Source organism: Rhinichthys klamathensis, unplaced genomic scaffold, assembly GCF_029890125.1.
Source record: "Rhinichthys klamathensis goyatoka isolate OS25496 unplaced genomic scaffold, OSU_Roscu_1.1 h1tg000003l_1, whole genome shotgun sequence".
Classification (NCBI taxonomy): domain Eukaryota; kingdom Metazoa; phylum Chordata; class Actinopteri; order Cypriniformes; family Leuciscidae; genus Rhinichthys; species Rhinichthys klamathensis.
In genome coordinates this window covers 5805575-5828986 of record NW_026606556.1, presented here as the reverse complement: position 1 = coordinate 5828986, position 23412 = coordinate 5805575, and the positions used below count along the sequence as shown (strand labels likewise).

The following is a 23412-nucleotide window of genomic DNA, read 5'->3' as shown; positions in this document are numbered from 1 at the left end:
TCAAGTGAACAATAAACTGGACATATATATATAGTCTAGATGATTAGATTTAACTTTCATCTTTCTCTCCCTCTCTCTCAAAAAAACTGCATTAAAACAATCTACAGTCATGCTACAGAGATGCCTCACCCCGATCACCTCTACTCTGTGGAGCCCATGACTTCTGAGGAGCAGAATTCCCTGATTATGCAACGCATTCTCATCCTTTGGCGTCATATAGGTGACGCCATATGACATTTCGTCGAAATCTTACGCACATGGCATCCATTAGCGTCAATATAACACGCACTGTTATGGGTAGGTTTAGGTCTGGGGTAGGGTTACGGTTATGACGCCTTGGGATCTGCGTCTCATATTCACGCTAAACGATGCCATGTGCGTCGGTTTTAGACGAGCGTCACCTGTATGACGCCTTGGGTTCTGCGTCTCATATTGATGCTAAAGGATGCCATGTGCGTAAGATTTCAACGAAATGTACAAAGCGTCACATGTATGACGCCAAAGGATGAGAACGGGCTGGACTATGACACTTTGGAAGCTGTTTTCTTGGCTCTACAGCCCACAGCAGAGAGCATGGCCTCATGGGCTCAAGTGCAAAGAATTAGAGCAACCAACCAACATACACTGAGGCTTGGATTCCAAGCACAACATCTCTGACTGTTTAATCAGTTTTTCTTGTTTCTTTGCCGCATTAGACAGGGCCTTCTTGAACAAGATCTTGCTGTGCGTTTCAATGTTACAGTTAGTCGAACCTGTGTTACGTGGGCAAATTATTTGTATTTCATGTTGGGGAGCCTGCCAATATGGCCAAGTAGAGCTGCAGTTGATCTAATGCCAGATCATTTTAAGACTCTCTACCCCAAAGCCAGAGTCATCTTAGACTGTACTGAAATTGGAGTCCAAACAGCCAGCTCAAAGGTACTTAACTCCGAAACGTATTCACACTACAAAGGCACAACAACACTCAAGTCTCTGGTTGGAATTTAAACTTTTGTAAGCAGTCTTTAGCAGGATGCATTTCTGATAAAGAGATAACAAAGTCATCTGGCATTCTAGATCTTCTTCAAGAAGGCGATGCAGTGATGGTGGACAAAGGGTTTCATGCCACACTAGTTATCCCACCCTTCCTTGGCCCAAGTGGGCAGTTCAACTAACTTGCATGCACACAAAACATAGCTCGTTTGAGAATCCACATTGAACGGGCCATTCGACGATTTAAGGAATTTTACATTTTTGATCGGGTGATTCCTCTGTCATTGTGTGTGCTATACTCACAAATTTTCATGGTCCATTGTTTTGAGTGAACATTTAAAGGTCACACAGACATATAGAGCACATGGATTCAAGTGAATTCTTTTTTTACTAGACAATTGACCCTTCGCTAAGCCACACCCGAAAACCGCCACTGGCCAATCGTGTCTTAGCAACCGTAACTAGGAGGTCTGGCAAGCTTTCGAGCGAGGGAAACATGCCGAAGTGTTGTGCGTATGGATTGTCCAAATCTGATACCCGGTATCCTAAAAGTTTGGACGGGGGAGTGGAATTTTTTTCCTTCCCGAAAATCTAAAAGCCGAGGGGAGAAATACCGGGCGTGGATCAAGCAGTGTGTGAGACCCCATTCACAACTACATGTCCACAGGATTAACAAAAACACCTATTGCTTGGAAGTTGGAAATAATGACGGTTCTTTGTTCATAATGCATATATTTTAAAGTAAAATAAGACGATTAAAGACAAGATGGAGACTCACTGACATACTTTAAAATATATTTCAGCATTTTGTTAATCGACGGCCTACTACCCCTGACTGAGTAAGGTTAACTTTAACCCAATCCGACCGCGGCTCTCCCGGTGTTATTCCACAATATTTATTTCCTGTTTGATTTATAATTATTAGATTATTTTCACATCACTTACCCTGCTGTGCACGAACTGTTCCTCAATTTGTGTTTCCCATTTGAATGGTCAGCGTATGAGGCCTTGCGCTGGGACTATAGGCTTTAGCTTCAATTTTTATGAAATTATTCTCTAATCGGTTGCATATTATGTCGTGGGTATATCCCTCGAATGCATACTGCAGTCCCTTTTGTCTTGCTCTCTCAGATATTTGCATGTTCGCCAAAATTTACTAATTATCTCATTGGTAATGTCAGATCTAACAGAAAGTGGTAGGCTATTCCAGAGCCGTGGTCCTACCACTGAAAAGGCTCTGTCCCCTCGGCCTTATTTACTCACCCTCATGTTGAGTATTTAACAAAGAATACAACAATACAATTTATATTTAAAAACAATAAAGAACATTTCTGCATTCTACTTGACTGTTTGATTTGTTTTGGTTTTGATTCTGTTTACACTCTCTTGTTGCACAAATCAGGTAAGAAACAGCTGAAAAAGAAAAAATCAAGTTTACCCTTCATCTCCTCCCATTCATCTCTGTTGAAATAGATGTGTTCAATGTGGTTATCATTTTTACATTTTACAAAAAAATCACACCATGTAAACCCACTAATCCCCATTTGTCCAAAAACTTGTAGTACTCGTGGGTCTTTTTAAAAGTGTACACTCACCGGCCACTTTATTAGATACACCTGTCCAACTGCTCGTTAACACTTAATTTCTAAGCAGCCAATCACATGGCGGCAACTCAGTGCATTTAGGCATGTAGACATGGTCAAGACAATCTCCTGCAGTTCAAACCGAGCATCAGTATGGGGAAGAAAGTTGATTTGAGTGACTTTGAACGTGGCATGATTGTTGGTGCCAGAAGGGCTGGTCTGAGTATTTCAGAAACTGCTAATCTACTGGGATTTTCACGCACAACCATCTCTAGGGTTTACAGAGAATGGTCCGAAAAAGAAAAAACTTCCAGTGAGCGGCAGTTCTGTGGACGGAAATGCCTTGTTGATGCCAGAGGTCAGAGGAGAATGGCCAGACTGGTTCGAGCTGATAGAAGGGCAACAGTGACTGAAATAACCACTCGTTACAACCGAGGTCTGCAGCAAAGCATTTGTGAAGCCACAACACGCACAACCTTGAGGCTGATGGGCTACAACAGCAGAAGACTCCACCGGGTACCACTCATCTCCACTACAAATAGGAAAAAGAGGCTACAATTTGCAAGAGCTCACCAAAATTGAACAGTTGAAGACTGGAAAAATGTTGCCTGGTCTGATGAGTCTCGATTTCTGTTGAGACATTCAGATGTTAGAGTCAGAATTTGGCGTAAACAGAATGAGAACATGGAACCATCATGCCTTGTTACCACTGTGCAGGCTGGTGGTGGTGGGGTAATGGTGTGGGGGATGTTTTCCTGGCACACTTTAGGCCCCTTAGTGCCAATTGGGCATCGTTTAAATGCCACGGCCTACCTGAGCATTGTTTCTGACCATGTCCATCCCTTTATGGCCACCATGTACCCATCCTCTGATGGCTACTTCCACCATGTCACAAAGCTCTAATCATTTCAAATTGGTTTCTTGAACATGACAATGAGTTCACTGTACTAAAATGGCCTCCACAGTCACCAGATCTCAACCCAATAGAGCATCTTTGGGATGTGGTGGAACGGGAGATTCGCATCATGGATGTGCAGCCGACAAATCTGCGGCAACTGTGTGATGCCATCATGTCAATATGGACCAAACTCCCTGAGGAATGCTTCCAGCACCTTGTTGAATCTATGCCACGAAGAATTGAGGCAGTTCTGAAGGCAAAAGGGGGTCCAACCCGTTACTAGCATGGGGTACCTAATAAAGTGGCCGGTGAGTGTAGTTCCCTCCTGCACTTCTCAAACATGAGCAGTCTTTGAAATTGTCTTTGTTTGGACATTTTATCTCAAGAAGTCAGTGGACTGGATCCGCTGCCAGGTCAACTACTTTCCTGTCAGGAGAGGCTCCTAGATGTGGGGCATGATGATTAATTAAGCCACAAGGGAACACTTTGTTTCCAGTGAGCTTTTCATAATCTGCAGCAGCAACAGGTTCAAGTTGTATGCCTCTTTTCATTGCTTTAGTTTGAACTGTTTGTTTAGCAGTCATGTTAGCAGCTAACTTTTCAAAGTCTTTAACTCTAGAACAGACTTGCTTAAAAGATGTTGATGTAATCCTCTCTGCACGTAGTCGATGTTAAGTGGTGCTGCTTTGGTCCCTGGTTCTATTCCTCTGGTGTAATTATCAAACCTCCATAGAAATCATGGAGGTCTCTCTGGTTTAAAACAGTTGTGTAGGAGAGAGGTTATAGAGGCAGTGTAGGGTGCTCTTCAAAGGACACAGACTATGTTTACAAGCTGTCAATATTCGGGTTATGGTCGGGTTAAGGTCACTATTCAGGTTTCTGAAACATTCGGAATAACCCGTTTAAATGCGTAAGCAGAGAGAGTTACTCCTGTATACATGGAATTTGTAATCAATTGGCAATATCCCGATGTAAACGGCGACGCACGGTTGGTGTCTGGACGTACGGACAACCAGACGGCGCATACAAGAAGTTCCTCTACTCAAAAGACCAAGATTCCTTGCGAATAGAACATGCGCAGAACAAAAATCAATGTTCCTTTTGATGGGGATATGCCTATACGTTATTACATGACCAAATATTTGGGTTAGAAAAGGGGTAACTCAGGGATCATATTCGTGTTTTTAAAAACCGGAATATGAGCATATTCGTGTTTTTGCCGGTGTTTACATGGCCGTGCGCGACCGGGTTATTGCTAATATTCCGGTTTTGAACGGGTTATTGGCTGCTTGTAAACGTAGTCACTGTCTGCTGGGGTAACTGGTAGGTTAAAACAGACCCTAAAGGTAGCTCATCAAACACTGTGGAGACCAGTTCTTTCTGTTGCTTTCCAGCTGTTAATAATTTCAACATGTGGCCTCTGCTTCCTAATATTTTTAGGGGTTTCCCTCAATTTATCTTCAAATGCACCACAGCACTCGTCCGGTTAACTCTTTGGGGATTTACATTTGGTGGTTTTACTTTGGAAACTGATACTCTGCTGATTGACTTTGGCTTCAGTCCTAATGTTCTTGATGCCATGTTTGAGGCAAAGAGGTTTTACTTGTTCTGGGCGGTACAGATTTGTGCCCCATTTTTAGGTAGTGAGCCAGTGTGTACAGTAGTCCCAGTAAGTGGTTGCAGTGCCCCAATCCTGCTTTACAAGTGCAGTGGGTGTCTTGTATATATGGGGTTTCTGAAGACAGATCCACCTGCAAAAAAAATATTTAAAAAAATATTATTAGTAACACAGTCGGTATTAGCACTGAAGGGGAGGATTCTTGAAACACCAAATACCAGTGTTTTTCAGAGTAATGACTTAGGCTACTAATACAATTCTGATGTCACTACTAACCCATGAACATTTCCTGTTTGTTTTCCAAACAACAGTTGGAGACACTTCAGTTCTAACCAACATTAACACGACTGTCATAACGTTATTATCCAAATGTGGAACTTTTTATAATTTTAATGTAGAAATTAAAATAGTAAAACAGGAAAAGTTAGCCTGTTGCTACAGCCCGTTCTCATCCCAAGGCGTCATCTAACTGACGCTTTTGACCATGCGTCAACATGCCGACGCACATGGTACCCCTTAAGCGTCAATATGAGACGCGCCTCCTAGTGGTCTAACCCTAACCCTACCCCAGACCTAAACCTACCCATAACGGAAGCGTCATCTAACTGACGCTAAAGGGTGCCATGTGCGTCGGATTTAGACGCATGGTCAAAAGCGTCAGTTAGATGACGCCCGAGGATGAGCGTCTCATATTGACGCTTAAAGGGTACCATGTGCGTCGGCATGTTGACGCATGGTCAAAAGTGTCAGTTAGATCAGTGTTTCTCAACCAGTGGGTCGTTGTTCGTTCTATAGGGGGTCGCGAGACTTTCTCTGTGTTAACCGGCACAGCCAATAAGTGGGCTTCACAAAAGGCTCATTGCAACAGGCTACGTTTACATGCAACCAAATCCAAATAATCCGTTAGTAAACGCATTAGACGGTTCAATCGGACTAAAAAGCCTTCATGTAAACACCTTAATCGATCCGATTGAGCTCGATCCGAATAAAATTTAAATTCGATTGAAAGGGGTGGTTTATTCCTTTTCTAATCCAACTGGGAGGACAAACACTTGATCGGATTGAAAACCAAAACTAAAGGACTGTGCATAGCATAATGATGTATGACGCGCTGAACGAGCTGTTCTTCATTTTGAGTAAAGTGTCATATAAATGAGCGTACCGTCATTCTAAAATTCTCCTTTCACTCAGCGTCTGTGAAGTGGAGCAGGACAACGTCCCACCAGTCCTTGTTTCAGACTCTCATTCACAGACGACTGGTTTTGGGTGCTGGGCATTTTTACTGCGTGATAAATAAGCAGCACGGCACAACGGTTCAAATGATCATTGTCTCCAAATTATGACCAGCAATGGATAAATATTAAGTCTGCTGTTTAAAACAAATAAAGAACCAATGTAAGATAATAGTTAGTATGCGCAAACAGCGGGAAACTCTGTATATTCGTGCAGTGTGCGCATGTCAAAAAAATATAATTCGATCTGAATCTTGTGACATAAACGCGCACATTAACCCGATCACGTTTAGCGTTCATGTAAACACTACATTCAGATTCATCAATCGGAATGAATTCAGTCCGATTGAAACAAAAGTTGTGCGTGTAAACGTAGCCGATCCTCCAACGAATCGTAGGCTATTTTCATTCCTTGGATTCAAACCAACTCGCAGATTGTGCAACGAAGTTTCTCTTCCCATTTAGCACTACTATCTTTGTGAGTCGGGATTTTCAACAGTGACTGCAACGAAAACAAAAAGCAGGAATAGGCTGACAACAGTTATTTGTGTGCGACACTACGAGTCACACTTTTCCAAATTCCACCGCCGCGTCTGGATATGATCATTCATTTCACAGCGGCAGTCTCAAGTAGGCTATCACATTAATGTGAGTAAAAAAATCAGTTTGCCTCATAGTCTGCCTAATTATCGAAAATGTTTGTGTGGTTTCGTGATTATCATTAATTATAATAAGCATATAGGCCTACGGTGCCTAGATCTAAAGAGGCATTTCAGTTATTGATTTATTTAGTGGGTGATATGACTGGCATACAAAAGAAAAGTGGGTCGCAGTTGGCAAAAGGTTGAGAAACACTGAGTTAGATGACGCCTTGGGATGAGAATGTGTTGGTTGCTATTGTTTACATCCCTGGAAATGGTTTATAAATACATTACATCATACTGAATGTGTTTGTTTAAATGTATACAAGTACATGCATTTATATTAGTAAAAATAATAAGTGGGGGGAAAAGTTTATGTTTTGGAACATGCTAGCAGGTTTAAGCTTAACCTGTTTTTTTCCACTAACTTTCCTATAATACTTGTATAAACAATTGTACTTACATTGGAACAACTACTAATCCATATTCATATCACCTGTACATTCTGTAATGACTCGTTATACCTGAAACATCTGGTATTTAGTATGAACCAACACAAAAGGTTAAAAAAAGGAACTAAAACCTTGAACTTCATATGAACCATCCTGAACATGGAGGTTGCAGAACATTGCAAACAAATATGAATACCTTCATGGTGTAAGGTACCTCGTTCTTTCGCATCGAGCAAAAGGACCGTGCCCTAACACTACAGCCTGCTTCGTTTCTCTTCACTGTAAACCACAGGTATCACATACATCAAATACTACAGTTAGCTGTTTTTGAATTGGCTAATATTGTCATCACATATACAACCGATACATACTTTCAGCATAATTTTACTAGCCCGTTCGGCAATATTAGCTCTGTCACCTCGCTAAGCTAACCGCACAAGAAAGCCGAAAAAAAGTAGATTCTACCTTCAACCTCGTGAATATACCCCTCAATCCAATTGTTGTATCCCTTCAGGAGGATGGACCTAGTTATTTTTGAGTCTTTGTCCGCCCATGACTCCTCTAGGTTGATAGTAAGGTTAGGAAGAAATGTTAGGCGCCATTCACATATAGCGCCTAAAAACGCGTAGAAACCGCTAGGCGCGCCGCATTCTCCTTTTTCCAAAGCGCTGGGGCGGTTGCGCTCCAGTTGGTTCTTGTCCCATGACCTACGGTGTGCTTGCGGTATTCTGAAAAGTTGAGATGTTTTTATCTTGATACGCGCTTCGAAAAAACGAGTGCATCGCACCGCGACCGCGCCGTTTCCATTATGAGCGCGCATACCGCGCGCCTACATATGAAATAACGAACTGAGCGCGCAAAAGATGCGATATGTGAGCAGGCCCTTAGATTGCTAGTCCAGTTTCCCCTCACAGCCTCGTTCTGGAATCAAAATGGCGGCAGGCTGAATAAAGGCGTATTAAATGGCAAATAAAACGCATTTCCAATTATGTTTATTTTTATCTTGGACAATAAGTATTTTTATGTCCTCCCCAGACTCTGCGCCGCTTTGATGAGACAAAAACTAATTAACATCGTCTGAGCGTCTGAGTTCATCTTCGCACCTGCACACCTGTGCCCCCCCCCCCCCCCCCCCCCCCCCCCCCCCGGTCTCCACGGTGACAGAGAGAGAGGGAGAGAGAGCGGAAAATGATGCTCTTCGGGCGAGTGTTTCGGCACGCTCCCTCACACACCCTCTTTCACATCTCCTAATGGCCTGGAAAGGTGTTAATGTGTTTTTTCAGTTAATTAACTACTTCAATTAGAACTGGGGAGCTGTGGTGGAACAAGGGAGATGGAAAGCAAGGGGAAAGAGATGAGTGCACATATAAAGAGAGAGAGGCCGGGTAATGCTAATGCCCTCAGAGGCAGACATGGAGCGTGTGGATGGTATGTTCCCATGGCAGGCGCTCTGATTAGGACGAGAGCGAAATGAGATTTCCCCTCATTAATTTGGAGCCTCGCTTAATGACCTGTAACTTTTCTAATGTTCGACTTGACTGTTATTGTCTAGACATTGTTGCAGGTATTTAGGCATAAGCTTAATAAATGAGTATTATGATTAATCCTGAAAATGCCATTCCAAGCATAGTCTCATTTGCATCGACTGTTGTTGTGCGAGTCTTTGAATGATTTGAAAGCTCAGACCTGCAAAGTATAAAAGTCATTTTCTTGATATTCATATACTCTATTGTTAACAGATAGTTCTGCCTCTAAAACATGATTAACCATGGACAAATGGTGTTCTTAGGCACAGTGCAAAGCAAAGTTTATTATTATTAACTGTTTATTCATAAAAGATCATGCATTACTGGGATTTTACTACGGATACTGTCACGATCCCTGTGCTGTGTCTTGTGTTTTGTAAGGACTTTTATGTTGTGGTAAGCGTATTCTTAGTTCCTATTGTTTCTTTGTTCACTTCCTGTATTTGGTTCCTGTTTTGCCTTGTACCTTACACTCATTAGTACCAACACCTGTCCCTTCAGACCCTTGTTAAAGGGGTCATATAATGCCATTTTACCTGGTCAAAAACAGCTCTGTTTTCAGCACACCATTAAAGTGCATGTGTCTTTAAATGATAATGAGCTTTTCTCACTCCGCCCCTCTGTTCTGTGGGGCGTTTCGACACAACGCACGTGGAGTGTTGCCTTGACAACAGTTGAGGGTATATTTTGGAGAAAGAATGGCAGCGGGAGTCTCTGAGGACACATCTGTGCAACCGTATCAGTTTAAACCGGAGTCAGACCCAGAACAAGATGACGGCCGCGAAGAAGTTCGACAATTAAGGCTCGAACAGGACGTTTCAGAATGGTTGGTTAACGTAATGTCACTTTGATCTATCTTTGTATGTAACGTACTGGCAGGGTAGAGTAGTGAGATACGAACGCTATATGTGTTTACTAATGTATACGTTAGTTCATTGACAGATTGATGTTACAGCTAATGGTCATGAAAAACTTTTTTTCGCGATTTGCAAAGATTAATATAGAGGTTAATAAAACTTTACACTCACTTCTTCTAGAGGTGCAGCAGGGGCACGAATAGTTGGTACCGATTCTTTTTTCAGGAGCAGCTTCTTAGCAAAACCAGCTCATACTGATCCGCAAAATGACTGCTGTGTTCGTTATTACACCCAAGAACAGAACACCACAATTCCTTAGACGCCATTCTGCTCCAGTGTATCAACAATGACGGACTATGATGACAGCTCGCTCAGGGCGGGTCTGTGTTGAAACGCTGCTGTCAATCAACAATCGGGGGAGGGGTATCCGACTGTGTGACATCACGATTTGAGGCAGGGAAAAACATATAAGGAGATTTAAAAAAAAAACACTAGATGGATTTTTATCATTATATGATGGTTGTGTACAGGCACTGCCAACACACATTTCAGTACAATCAACTTGAAAAAGTGCATGTACCATTATATGACCCCTTTAAAGGGTTAGTTCACCCCAAAATGAAAATTCTGTCAGTAATTACTCACCCTCATGTTGTTCCAACCCCGTAAGACTTTCGTCTTCAGAGCACAAATGAAGATATTTTTGATGAAATCTGAGAGCTGGATCACTCCCCCATAGGCTTCTATTGTAATTGAAACCAGCCGGCCCAGAAAGTTAGTAAAAACATTGTTAAAATAGTCCAAGTGACTACAGTGGCTAAGCCATAAGTTTACCAAGTGGCGAGAATACCTTTTGTGCGCAAAAAAACCCCAAAATAACAACTTTATTCAACTATTCATTTTCTTCTCTGTGGGCCTCGAGTGAGTTCACGTAGTGTAACAGCGCAGCGCTTCTGTGTTCTACGTCACACGTAGGCTCACTATTGGCCGAAAGCTGGTCATGTGTGTGATGCGTGTGACGTACAACACAGAAGCGCTGCGCTGTTACACTACGCTGAACTTCATACTCACATCTGCGCTTTTTTGGAATTGCGCTCTAATGCTAATTTGCCCTGTTTAGTAAATCTGGCCCTATGTTAAATCAAACTTTCTCGGCAAGAACATTAATTGAAGTGAAATAATTGTGTTTTGATCTGTTGTGTAAGAGAGATGTCACAATTACAATTGTGCTACAACCATAGACGGTGAAAAATGATGGACGACGTGTCTCCACTTCGTTCCACTGCAGAAAAATTAAGCCAAAATGTCCCAGAAATGGCCGTTGACATCTTGAGCTGATAACGTGATTTGGATCGTCTCATTCGTAGGCACAGCTGTCAGTCATGATGTTACACCCCGTTTTTAAAACTTTTTAAAACCAAACTTAGTAGAAAGATAACACTTAAACATACAGTTCATCAGCGTGATACGAATGAACTAAAATGACAGAAACGATCTTCGGCAAGTTTACATGGAGAGAGTAGGGTTTATGACTTGCCACCAGGGGGCAATCAAAATGTTTTGGCTTTACTTTTTAGGACATATGCGCACACTTGGGCTGCAACCCAACGCTTTTTTGGCTAAAGGTTGCAGGCTTGTCATCTAGTGGCTTTGCTTGGGCTGCAACCGATCATGCACGGCATCCGAAATTACATACTGTATAGTAGGTAGGCTACTAAATTTGTATGTTGTTTTTTCCCCCCGAAAAAAAGTATGTTCTATATAGTATGAACGTGTGTAGTATTAATGAAATTCGAAATGTACTACATCCGCGATGTTGTCACTGTCATGTGACCTAGGTAACCAGTCGATTTGCTTTCCCGCCATTTACAAATCCTCTCTCGTGGCCTCATGGGATAGTAAAGTGTCCATCGTATGCGCACTTCAGAATCTCGATGGAAGTAGTAAGTCATCGGGGTACTTTTTGTCTACTGTTTTATTGGTTTCTATGTATATGCAAATATTTATTATTTTGGACCAACAGGATGATTGCGAGTTTGATCCTGAAAATAAAAAGAGATATGAGAGACAAAGGAGTTAGCTTGGAAATGAATGAAAAGGTGAATTAGCGTAATTATACGTAAACACAACAGAACATACCCAAATCCAAAGAGTTACGTGATTTAGTTAAACGTAGATAGTTTGACTGAATGCTTATTGAGGTCCTGTATCCTAGTCAACCACCTCCAAACCTCCCCCTCCCCTCCATCTATTCCCTTCTTCATTCCCTTTCTCCACCTACCTCATATATCTCTATGACAGCGCTTAATAACTGTCCTGAATGAGGTAACTTTTTTCCTGAGCTCATTCTATCTCAGAGCCGCTGTCAGCGGTGGCACGCTTTAACTGTAATGTCCGCGGAGACCCAGAGCAGCCACACATCACCCATTCATCCCCATTTACCCTGTCTGTCCGCCTCTCCTCGTTTTCTCATTCACGTCCGCATGGCAGCCCGCGAGGAAGAGTTTATGCATGTTTCCCCGTGCTCAAATTCCTCACAGATTGGTGTTGATCGATCGATGAGCCCTCAAATTGGCACGACCAACTCACTCTGACAGGCACTTGCGCCGGGATCAGAATGCCAGCCCTATTAATAGCCACTGACAGAAGCAGGACAGAGGTGCTGCTATTTGAGTAGTCATCTTTGTGTTTTTATGCAATTCTTTCCTTTTGAATGTGTGTGAGAAGCTTCACAGCTCTGTGTCGACAGTTCAATGTAGAAACATACATTAAAATATACATATAATGCACAAAAATAGGTATTGTAAACAGAGGCCTGATGCCGATGACGACGTAGTTGGTTGTTGCTCAAACCAACAACTCAAGTGCTGAATCTGATGCTCAAACAAGAACGTAAAGGGATTGTTGAATCAAAAATGAAAATTTGGTCATCATTTACTCATGTTGTTTAAAGGGGTCATATAATGCCATTTTTGTACAAGCTAATATGATTCTTTAGGGTCTAAATTAAAAGTTTGTAATATACTTTAATTAAAAATTATCATTAGTATTGTAAGAAAACACTTATTTTACCTGGTCAAAAACAGCTCTGTTTTCAGCACGCCGTTTCAGTGCATATGACTTTAAATGATAATGAGCTTTGCTCACCCCGCCTCTCTGTTCTGCGCATACACCGTTTGTAACACAATAACACAATAACCATAACGGTTGTTCATTATAAACGTGGGATTATGAATTATATTGAGAACGTTGTACATAGAAAACATGCTGTAATGTACCCTGAGTGTAAACCGACGCATTCATCGTGAAGCGTGCAGCTGACGATTTGCAAAGATTAATATAAATATTAATATAAAGATTAATAAAACGTTACACTCACTTTAGTTCTTCTGAAGGTTCAGCAGAAACACGAATAGGTTCCGTTCCTTTATTCAGGTGCAGCTTCTCAGCAAAACCAGCTTTACACTGATCCTCGTTTATAAAGCAGTCTGGTGAGAAATGATTCGCGCAAACATGAGAGCATTGACGTTGCTCGTGGGGAATATTCCCTTCGAAAACAAACTCAGCCACTGCGTCTTCAGCGGTTCGGATTTAGGAACATTAAAATGACTGTGTTCGTTATTGCACCCAAGAACATAACACCACAATCGCTTAGACACCATTCTGCTCATAGACAGTGCTCCAGCATATCAACAATGACCGCGCCGGTCCGCGCAGACTATGATTGACAGCTCTCACGAGCGAGGGCGGGTCTGTGTTGAATCACTGCTGTCAATCAACAATCGCGGGAGGGGCGTCCGTTTTATTGACGTCACAAAAACGAACGGCTCGATTTGAGGCAGGGGAAAACATATAGGGAGATTAAAACAAAAACACTGGATGGATTTTTATCATTATATGATGGTTGTGTACAGGCACTGCCAACACACATTTCAGTACAATCAACTTGTAAAAGTGCATGTACCATTATATGACCCCTTTAAAACCTGTCCGAGTTGCTTTGTTCTGTTGAATACAAAATAAGATCATTTTGAAGAACGTTGATAACCTAACAGTTGCTGGTCCACGTTGACTTCCATGGTCATTTTTTTTTTCATACTACGGAAGTCAATGGGCAACATGACATCATGACTTTGCGTAAACATACACGCCACTTTCAAGTCAAGTGGCGTGTTATCTATACACATTTTGACCTATCTGCGTGTATGTCCACGCCGAAACGAACCGTCATCTTTTGCGTGTATGTCTACGCCGTTAAATGTCCGAGTGATTCCGCGTGTATGTGTACACCGTTAAATGTCCGAGCGAAACGAAGCAAAATTCATATCCACATCTGTGGAGCAATATTTTTTTTCCTAGGATGGTAAGACTCATAAATAGTAATAACCCCAGTGACGGGTAGGTTTAGGGACGGGGTTGGGGTAGGTCATATATTTATATACAGTAATGTAACGTTATTCAACGGCGTTGATAAACACGCTGAAAAGCGATTATGCGTGTTGATAGCACGCCAAAAATGGAAATACGAATTGGCGTGTCATACATACAGAGATCGACTAACAACTGTTTAGAACAACTTGAGGGTGAGTAAAGGAAGGAAGCATTTTTATTTTTGGATCAACTATTACTTAAATTGATAGAGCATATGCTCAAACCGACATCTTATATGATGAATCAAATGTTTACACTGCTTTTTGGTGGGTAGTTGCGCTCAATGGAGGCAAAAAACCCCAATAACTTTTTGAATCCCTTTTGACACTTTATTTGCCAACCTGGTGTAATTTAATATGCAGGTATTATTAGTAGTATGTAACATTTACAGTTATAAAAGCATACCGTACTTGAATTTGAGTCTCACACAAAGCCATTATACAGGTTTTGAAGATTTGGATTACTTTTTCGGTCATGTGATCACAGCATATTGAGAATCCCAGCTTCTGTCCCACAGCAAAACATATATATATATAACATGACAAGTAAGGGTTAAACAATCACAGAAATGTTATTCATTTTAAGGTTTTAGTTGTCTTGTTTTACATTATGTCATTATTTAAAATGAGTTTGCACCAACAGTACAGAATCAAATGTTATCATTTTAAATTAATTATAAGAGTCAAATGTGTTAAACAATATAATCTCAATGATAGTAAAATATAATAGTAGCAATGATAATTCCATGACTTCAGTATTCATAAATAAGCTTTCGTAAACGTGTACATCTATAAAGTTATTCATTTACATTTTAGATGCAGTCAGAAGGTCAGATTTGTGTGTTTTATTGTCTATGAAAATGTAAGTAAATGTATGTTTGGTGGAAGCACGCTTTATGTAAACTATACTACTCATGAGATCTGCTGGTGTCACTGTTGGACAGTCTTCACAAAATGGAGAGATTTACACAGCATTTGATGTCATATTTATTTTATTTTTTTCTTGTTTTATTTTTGTGCTCATTATGTTATCATCCAAAAATTTTGGCGGAGACATTGTGTCCCAAGCCACCTCGAACAAAGCGCCCGTGCCATTGAGGCATGCTTGCTGAATGGTGTCAAGGCTGTAGAAATTGCTAGATTGTTTGGTGTATCAGATATGATGTTTTGATGCCGAGGGAGGGTTGGTAATGATGTGGAACTCTACTCCAGTATCTCTTAAAAGCTTGGATATTGTGCTCTTGCCATGGAACAGATTTTTATAAATAAAAAGATATTACAAAAATATTAAACCATACGCCCTTCTTCCTTTTTAAAGCTCCGCCCATAGGTCGTAATTGACATACCTCAAGTAGCGTGTCATTTTCATTTGATTTGTCGAGTCCAAGTTTTTGGATTGAGCATCGAGTTATCTTTTGCATTTTGACACTGTTTTAATGAGGCCTCCTGTGTAGCCAGATTTTTGACTTCATGATATGACATTTGATATGTAAAGCAACCAATCACGGTTAGTTTTGTTCCACGTCATGTTTAGGGGTGTGAAAATGTAACATCGATGTCCCTACAATAACAGACCTGTGTGTAAAACTCTTGGATGTAGCCTATTTTAAATAGTCTATGCCGTAAACTTTACATACTTTTGAAAATCCAGCGTTTAGTTGATCCTGACAAGCACACTGTTGTAATGTCTGTCTGTGTTCCCCCTGTCTTTGTGCTTTTGGTTCAGTCCTGTTCAGTTTTCCCGCTCCTCGTTTGTGTTCATGTATACCACGCCCCCTTGTTATCTTGTTTAGCTTGTTTGGCCTTGTATTTAAGCCCTGTGTTTCAGTCCAGTCTTTGTGAGTTCTTGTTGTTGTAACCTTGATGTTGGTGGTTCTGTTCCTGAGTCTTGTGCCCTAGCCTGAGTCTTTATGTAGTTTGAGTTTATTGAATAAAGTGTGCTGCAATTGGATCCTGCTTCCTCCTTGCTTCCACCTCATCATAACAGAAGAACTCACCAAACGATGGATCCAGCAGTTGTCCACAACCAGGTACTAAGAAGATTTCTAGCCTCTATGTTTAAGGATGGCCAGCTGATCGAGAAGTATGTGAGGGACTTTTTGAACTGCTGCCATCTGGGATCGCTTAATGACATTGAGCTCATGGACCTGTTCTGGAGCGGGCTGGATGCGGATATCGCGCAACTGATGCCGGATGATTATACCGGTTGGACCCTAGAGGGATATATTGACCTGGCCCTTTACTTGGGGGGTTCGGCATCTACGGTGGGCTTGGCTGATGAAGCACCCTGCCAGTTCACAGTATCCCTGGAGCCTATCCACGTCCCGCCTGTCCAGCCAGAGACCGTCCAGCCAGAGACCGTCCAGCCAGAGACCGTCCAGCCAGAGACCGTCCAGCCAGAGACCGTCCAGCCAGAGACCGTCCAGCCAGAGACCGTCCAGCCAGAGACCGTCCAGCCAGAGACCGTCCAGCCAGAGACCGTCCAGCCAGAGACCGTCCAGCCAGAGACCGCCCAGCCAGAGACCGTCCACGTCCGCCTGAGCCCTCAGTGACCGCAACACTGGCCATTATGGCCACAGCCATGTGGTGTGTGTGGGCTACGCACACACTTGAGCCGGTGTCCGCTGATCCCGCGCCAGAGCCCGCTGATCCCGCGCCAGAGCCCGCTGATCCCGCGCCAGAGCCCGCTGATCCCGCGCCAGAGCCCGCTGATCCCGCGCCAGAGCCCGCTGATCCCGCGCCAGAGCCCGCTGATCCCGCGCCAGAGCCCGCTGATCCCGCGCCAGAGCCCGCTGATCCCGCGCCAGAGCCCGCTGATCCCGCGCCAGAGCCCGCTGATCCCGCGCCAGAGCCCGCTGATCCCGCGCCAGAGCCCGCTGATCCCGCGCCAGAGCCCGCTGATCCCGCGCCAGAGCCCGCTGATCCTGCGCCAGAGCCCGCTGATCCTGCGCCAGAGCCCGCTGATCCTGCGCCAGAGCCCGCTGATCCTGCGCCAGAGCCCGCTGATCCTGCGCCAGAGCCCGCTGATCCTGCGCCAGAGCCCGCTGATCCTGCGCCAGAGCCCGCTGATCCTGCGCCAGAGCCCGCTGATCCTGCGCCAGAGCCCGCTGATCCTGCGCCAGAGCCCGCTGATCCTGCGCCAGAGCCCGCTGATCCTGCGCCAGAGCCCGCTGATCCTGCGCCAGAGCCCGCTGATCCTGCGCCGGTGTCTGTTCCTGCTGGTGACCCCATGGCTGCCCCTAAGAAAATTTGGGGGGGGGGCAGTAGGACCCTGGATGGGACTGTGAAGGCCGCACCGCCATGGCCGCCCGAAGGGTCCTCTCCGCCATGGCCGGCCGAAGGGTCCTCTCCACCATGGCCGCCCGAGGGGTCTTCGCCGCCGTGGCCGCCCGAGGGGTCTTCGCCGCTGTGGCCGCCCGAGGGGTCTTCGCCGCTGTGGCCGCCCGAGGGGTCTTCTCCGCCGTGGCCGCCCGAAGGGTCAGCTCCGTCCTGGACGCCCGAGGGCCCGACAGCTCCGCCCTGGACGCCCGAGGGTCCGACAGCTCCGCCCTGGACGCCCGAGGGTCCGACAGCTCCGCCCTGGACGCCCGAGGGTCCGACAGCTCCGCCCTGGACGCCCGAGGGCCCACAGCCTGCTCCGCCCTGGTCACGCCCACAGCCTGCTCCGCCGTGGCCTCGCCCTCAGCCTGCTCCGTCGTGGACACGCCCACAGCCTGCTCCGCCCTGGCAGTCTGTTCGTCCAGCTCCGCCCATGTTCCATGGCCCAGGTCCGCCATCGCAAGACCCCGGTCCCGTTCCCTGCACGGACCTGGCCCTCCATCCCTCCCCCGGGACCGCCTCCGCTCCACCACCCTCCCGAACTATGTTTCAAGTTTTGATGGGCGTCGGGAGCCGCCCATAGAGGGGGGGCTATGTTGTAATGTCTGTCTGTGTTCCCCCTGTCTTTGTGCTTTTGGTTCAGTCCTGTTCAGTTTTCCCGCTCCTCGTTTGTGTTCATGTATACCACGCCCCCTTGTTATCTTGTTTAGCTTGTTTGGCCTTGTATTTAAGCCCTGTGTTTCAGTCCAGTCTTTGTGAGTTCTTGTTGTTGTAACCTTGATGTTGGTGGTTCTGTTCCTGAGTCTTGTGCCCTAGCCTGAGTCTTTATGTAGTTTGAGTTTATTGAATAAAGTGTGCTGCAATTGGATCCTGCTTCCTCCTTGCTTCCACCTCATCATAACACACACATTGTCACAGTTGTAAACACGACTGCTTTCTTCTTCCATGAGGGGGTTTGGCATCACGATGGCTTTGTTTCCAGGCGGACCTTTGAGAAACACGACACACACGTCTCCCGGAAATCCTGGGGAATTCCACCAATCAAATGACGACTTAGAAAATCCTGAAGTGTTTCCAGTTAAATGTGCCATATGCATTAGACATTGTGATGTTTGAGGCTGAGACTAGGTCCTCCCTGCAGCTTATAGCCAAAAATCGAGATCAACACAAAAAGTGACCAACCGCAGTTCAATTTGTTTTCAAGTGTCGTTTGAAGACCAGATGCGACCCCTGTGAAGGCCAAGCCCACTGGTGGCATGCTTCCGTGACCCCTCGCATCTGTGTGTTTAGTATAGTGGGAAAGCATTGTGTGACATTCTATGGCCTTCGTTTAATTGAGTTGAGTCGAACTGTGATATTTGTGATGTGCTGCACACACTGTGCTCTGGCAAGATAACAAGCGCTGTGGTCACTTAGAAGCCCTTTGGAACTACAAGAGGTTCTGAGAAAGTTACAAAATTGTTGAAAGGTCCACAGGAGGATCACACATACATGGTTATTGTTCTGGGTCACTTCAGTCATCAGCACCTAAATATACTCTTTGCATTTGCTTATGGATACAAAAATAAACAGTGGTGGTACTGATGATTACCATATTCTTATCCTGAGGTATTTACATGGTGCTTCAAACCTTACCATGGTATCGAGCTTTTGAGGTTGTAATCCTAAAGCGTCAATGTGCCGAATTCTGGCAGTCATCGCTGTGTCAATCTGAAGTGTGACATCTAGTTATATAGATCAATGCCTGTTCTTATAGAAAGAGGTGAAAAACACTACAAATCTGGTCAGGTGACTCCCAGAGGTTCGTTTTTTAGGTCTCTGTCCACTCTTGCTTCTGTATTAAGTGCACTGGGCGCAAAGAAGGCTATTTCTAGTGATGTCCCTTTGTTCTGATTTTTTTTTTTTTTTTTTTTTTTGCTTGCTCCAAATAGTCACCATATTCACTTACCAGAAATGTTGTCTTTTCTTCTTAAGCTTATTTTCTGTTATTAAAAGAGATTTTGTTTGTAATTGTCTTTCATCCCTAATGTGCATGAAAGGGAAACAAATCTGCAAACTCTGAAGTATTACAGAGGAATTAGAGTTGTAAGAAGATGATTAACAGCCACCCCCTTTTAATTTTACATCAGTACAAAATGAACTAGTTTGAAATTATGTACGCTTTGTACTGATGTACTAATATTTATATTGTATGCATTTATATCTGTTTAATTGCTCAATTGACTGTTCGCAAAGACCCGCCCCCCTTAGTTACTGTCGCTATGTCCGACAAGCTACGCTGCTCTCTCACACACACACACACACACCATGTTCTCACGCAGTGATCGCGGACTGACAACACGCTGACAGACAGGACAGACCAGGTTACTTTTCGGTTACTTTTGATATTAAACATATTAAACAAAGTCTCACCTTTCAAATTTGGTCATTTTTTTAAAAGAAATTTAAACAATAAATACCGTTTTGTGGCTCTTTAATGTGTCGTGACAGATCGCTGTAGAGCATCAGTTAAAGCTGCTCGTGATCCGATCATCTCTTCCTTCTGGTTCATTTATAGCATCAAATAAACATGAATAAACATAAGAAGGAATGTTGTTTTAACCGCAGAAAGGCATCAGTATCTTCCGTTTTTCAAGTTCAAATCCTCCCATGTTAATCTACTAACTCTCCTGACTGCTTTGTCGGACAAAATGGCGGATGGCGAAGTATGATTGGTCAGATCACCTGTCAATCAAGCTCCCTGCGAAGGGTCAATTGGACAAGTGCATATTTCATAATGGCACTGTCATCTTTAGCAGCCACAATGGAGTACATGATGAGGTTTTATGTTTATAAATTCAAGCTAGTTGGATGCAGAAGGATTTTTTTTTTTTTTTGAGTATTTTATTGTAGTCCTTTCAACACATATACAATGGGATTCTTTTTGTTTTGTTTTAACTCGCTGGCTTCAAAATTCACATTTGAGGTATAAATGTGTGTAATTAATGTTTTATACAAAATGTAAAAGGGATGTTTACCAATCACCTTAATTTAGGCTACTCAAAACTCCAAACCTGCTATTCTAAAAACCAACTGGAAAATATACAGGGAACCCAAAGTATACTTCCACGATGGCTTATCAATTGTCCAAACATCTGTATTACGGTACTGTTACAATAATATCTTAATTGTACTTTTTCACACTTTTTTTTTAAGTGTCCCCTGTCCTGTACACATTGGCCATCTTTACATTCACTGTATTTCTGCAGGAGAAGTTACAGATGAGTATCTTTAGAAGTTTGCAACCTCCAAATGTCATAGAGGGGGCAAAGGTGGTTTAAAAATAAAGTGTGAATGATTCCCCTCTATATGAACTGATTAAAGTGTCATGACCAACTCAAGCATGTCATTATTGCAAATGTGTGCCTTTGATTAATATAGATGATGTCAGACTAAGAAGATCTGCTACGCAGCAAGGAACAACAACAGGCCGTATCAATGGAATAGTCCCAGCGCACGGATGAATGTCACACCTGAGGTATTCCGGCGCTCATGGCGAGATGTGAAAGCTTCCCTCACCCTTGTTCAAATGTCTGTTGACCTCCTCTCAAATTATAAAGCCATTGATGAACATCTTAAAATCCTTCACCGAACCAGCAATAAGAAATTCCCTCTCGTATCCCTGTTTGATTGGTTTGTCATATCCTGGCCTTGTGTTCTTGACTGAAGGCCTATCAGTGTCTGGAATTGTGAGGGCTGTTCAGATTATAATTACCCAACACTTCAGCCGAGTCAAATGAAGAGGGTGTGCGAGGTTAATGGGGTCTCATCAGTAAAATGATCTCTACATCTCAAACCCAGATTGCTGCAAAAGCAGGCTGTATTCGTCACTTATATCAGGCTTATGGAGGATTCAGGGGTCTGAGAAAAACAATTGCAAAGAGTTTTGACTTAAATGTTAATGCTCCAATAACTCAGCTATTCAGGAGCTTCTCAGTTTTGGCACATGTTTATAACATGCTTTGGTCCTGATTCACTTAACATTTGTCTTTCAATAAATGTGTGCACATTTGAGAGCACATCAAAAGCTGATCTGATCTAATAACATTACTAAACAATTAACATTATCTTTCAGATGTGTAAAATAATGTCTTGTCAATGGTTTTATTTGTTTATTTGTTAATGTTTTGGCTCATAAATAAAGGCCTGTGATTTTTTAAGTCCTGAAAGTGATTTCAGAAATGTAACTATATGAGCAAAGTACAACTAATCTGATTTGACACTACTTTGGCAAAGCGAGGATAAATAGTAGGCCTAAACCATGGATCGTCAATTAAATTCACTTCCTGTCATGATTCTGCCATCATGTCCTTGATTTGTCCTAGTCTTGTGGCAGGATCATGACAGACCCATGTTTTGTGTACAAGCACATGGCCTTTTGTTTGGGCCATGTGCTTGTGTTGTCTTGTTTCCATAACCCCGCCCCCTTGTTATCGTCGTCTTGTCATTTATTGTCTAGTCAGTTTCACCTGTCCTCGTCATTAGTGTTCCCTATTTAATCCCCTTGTGTTTGCTGTCCTGTGTCGGTTCATTGTTGATGTTGTGACATACTTTGTGTGAATCAAGGCGTAAGTTACTTGTTGGAAGTCTTGTCTAAGAAGTGTTTGTTCCTGTCTTAGTTTTTTGTCTGAATCTTAGTCTATCCTGTCTTGTTTTGCCCCATTGTGGGTTTTGTTTTCTGTTTTTGTCTTTAATAAACCCCTGTTTGAGTTATTTGCTATCTGCGATTTGGTTCATCCTTCATCCTCATGACACTTTCAATTCATATTTATTTATGTAGTGCTTTTCACAATATATTTCATTATTTCAATATTTCATTTTAAAGCAGCTTTAAAAAATAATGCATGTTTCTATGTTATAAGTAAGGGATAATGTACATCTTGCCGGTTGTTATCTCAGAATAAACCCCCGACAGGGTGACTGACGAGGACCCCGACGCGAAGCCAAGGGCCCGTAAAGTTGCTTATAGTCCGAAGAATGTTTGTTAAGATGGTCTAATACTAATGACTGCTAGTTGACATGTAGTTGCAAATTCACATATAGTAAGAATGTCTAAAGTGAATTATCGAAATAAAGCGTTAACATAGTAATAATAATAAAGTAATAACAGATTAATATTTAAAATATATTATTGCAGTGATCAAAAAAATGACCAAAATATAAAAAAATCCAAATGCCATTTATGTTTAAGATCAGGGGCCGTGTGAATACAAAGAGAAGGGTTAATTTTCACGCTGTGCAGTTATTGACCACGAAACACTGTTCACATTCTATTTTACAAAAATTGAAATTTGCTCACTCTGATTTACATAATTGAGCACAGTAAGATTGGTAATGTTTGTATAAAGAAAGTAAATATGTTTTATTTTGATTTCATGATGATTTCATGGTTGTCTGTTTGTTCTTTAAAATGACTACAGTATTTAATCAGACTACTAAAAATATTGTAGGATATAAATATAACTGTGTACCTTAATGTATTTCTTTGTTGGGTAATTAATGGGAAAAAAATTAACTATTGTTTGGCTCCTTTACTCGATAGCTCCATACCTGTTCAACTGAGGCTCCTTGTTTAACGCGGCTGTAGAAAGGCACATGACGAAGGAGATAGATACAACGTCTTTTAATTAAGGGTACACGACCGCGTTCACACAAAACAATAACCGACAAGTGACTGAACAAAGCGGGGAGTATAGGCTACACAAAGCAAATGAGGTTCTAAACTGACAAGACTTAACTAATCAGAAACCATAGTGACTAACGAGAACTAATAAAGACAAGACTGAACTAAACTGAACATACATGTGACACCTTGAGAAGGGAGTCAGGCTTTTTATTGACCTCCA

At 42.8% G+C, this 23412-nt stretch overlaps 1 protein-coding gene across 2 annotated transcripts in view; it reads right to left on the bottom strand.

Moving 5' to 3' along the window:
* Window positions 1–952: 952 nt before the first annotated feature.
* LOC130084729 (zinc finger protein 184) overlaps window positions 953–23412 on the bottom strand; it is a 230809-nt gene continuing 208349 nt past the window's right edge. For both annotated transcript variants that reach the window (XM_056250162.1, XM_056250171.1), the window contains exon 3: window positions 953–963. The gene's annotated coding sequence lies outside the window, so the exon portion shown is untranslated. The remainder of the gene's footprint in view (window positions 964–23412) is intronic.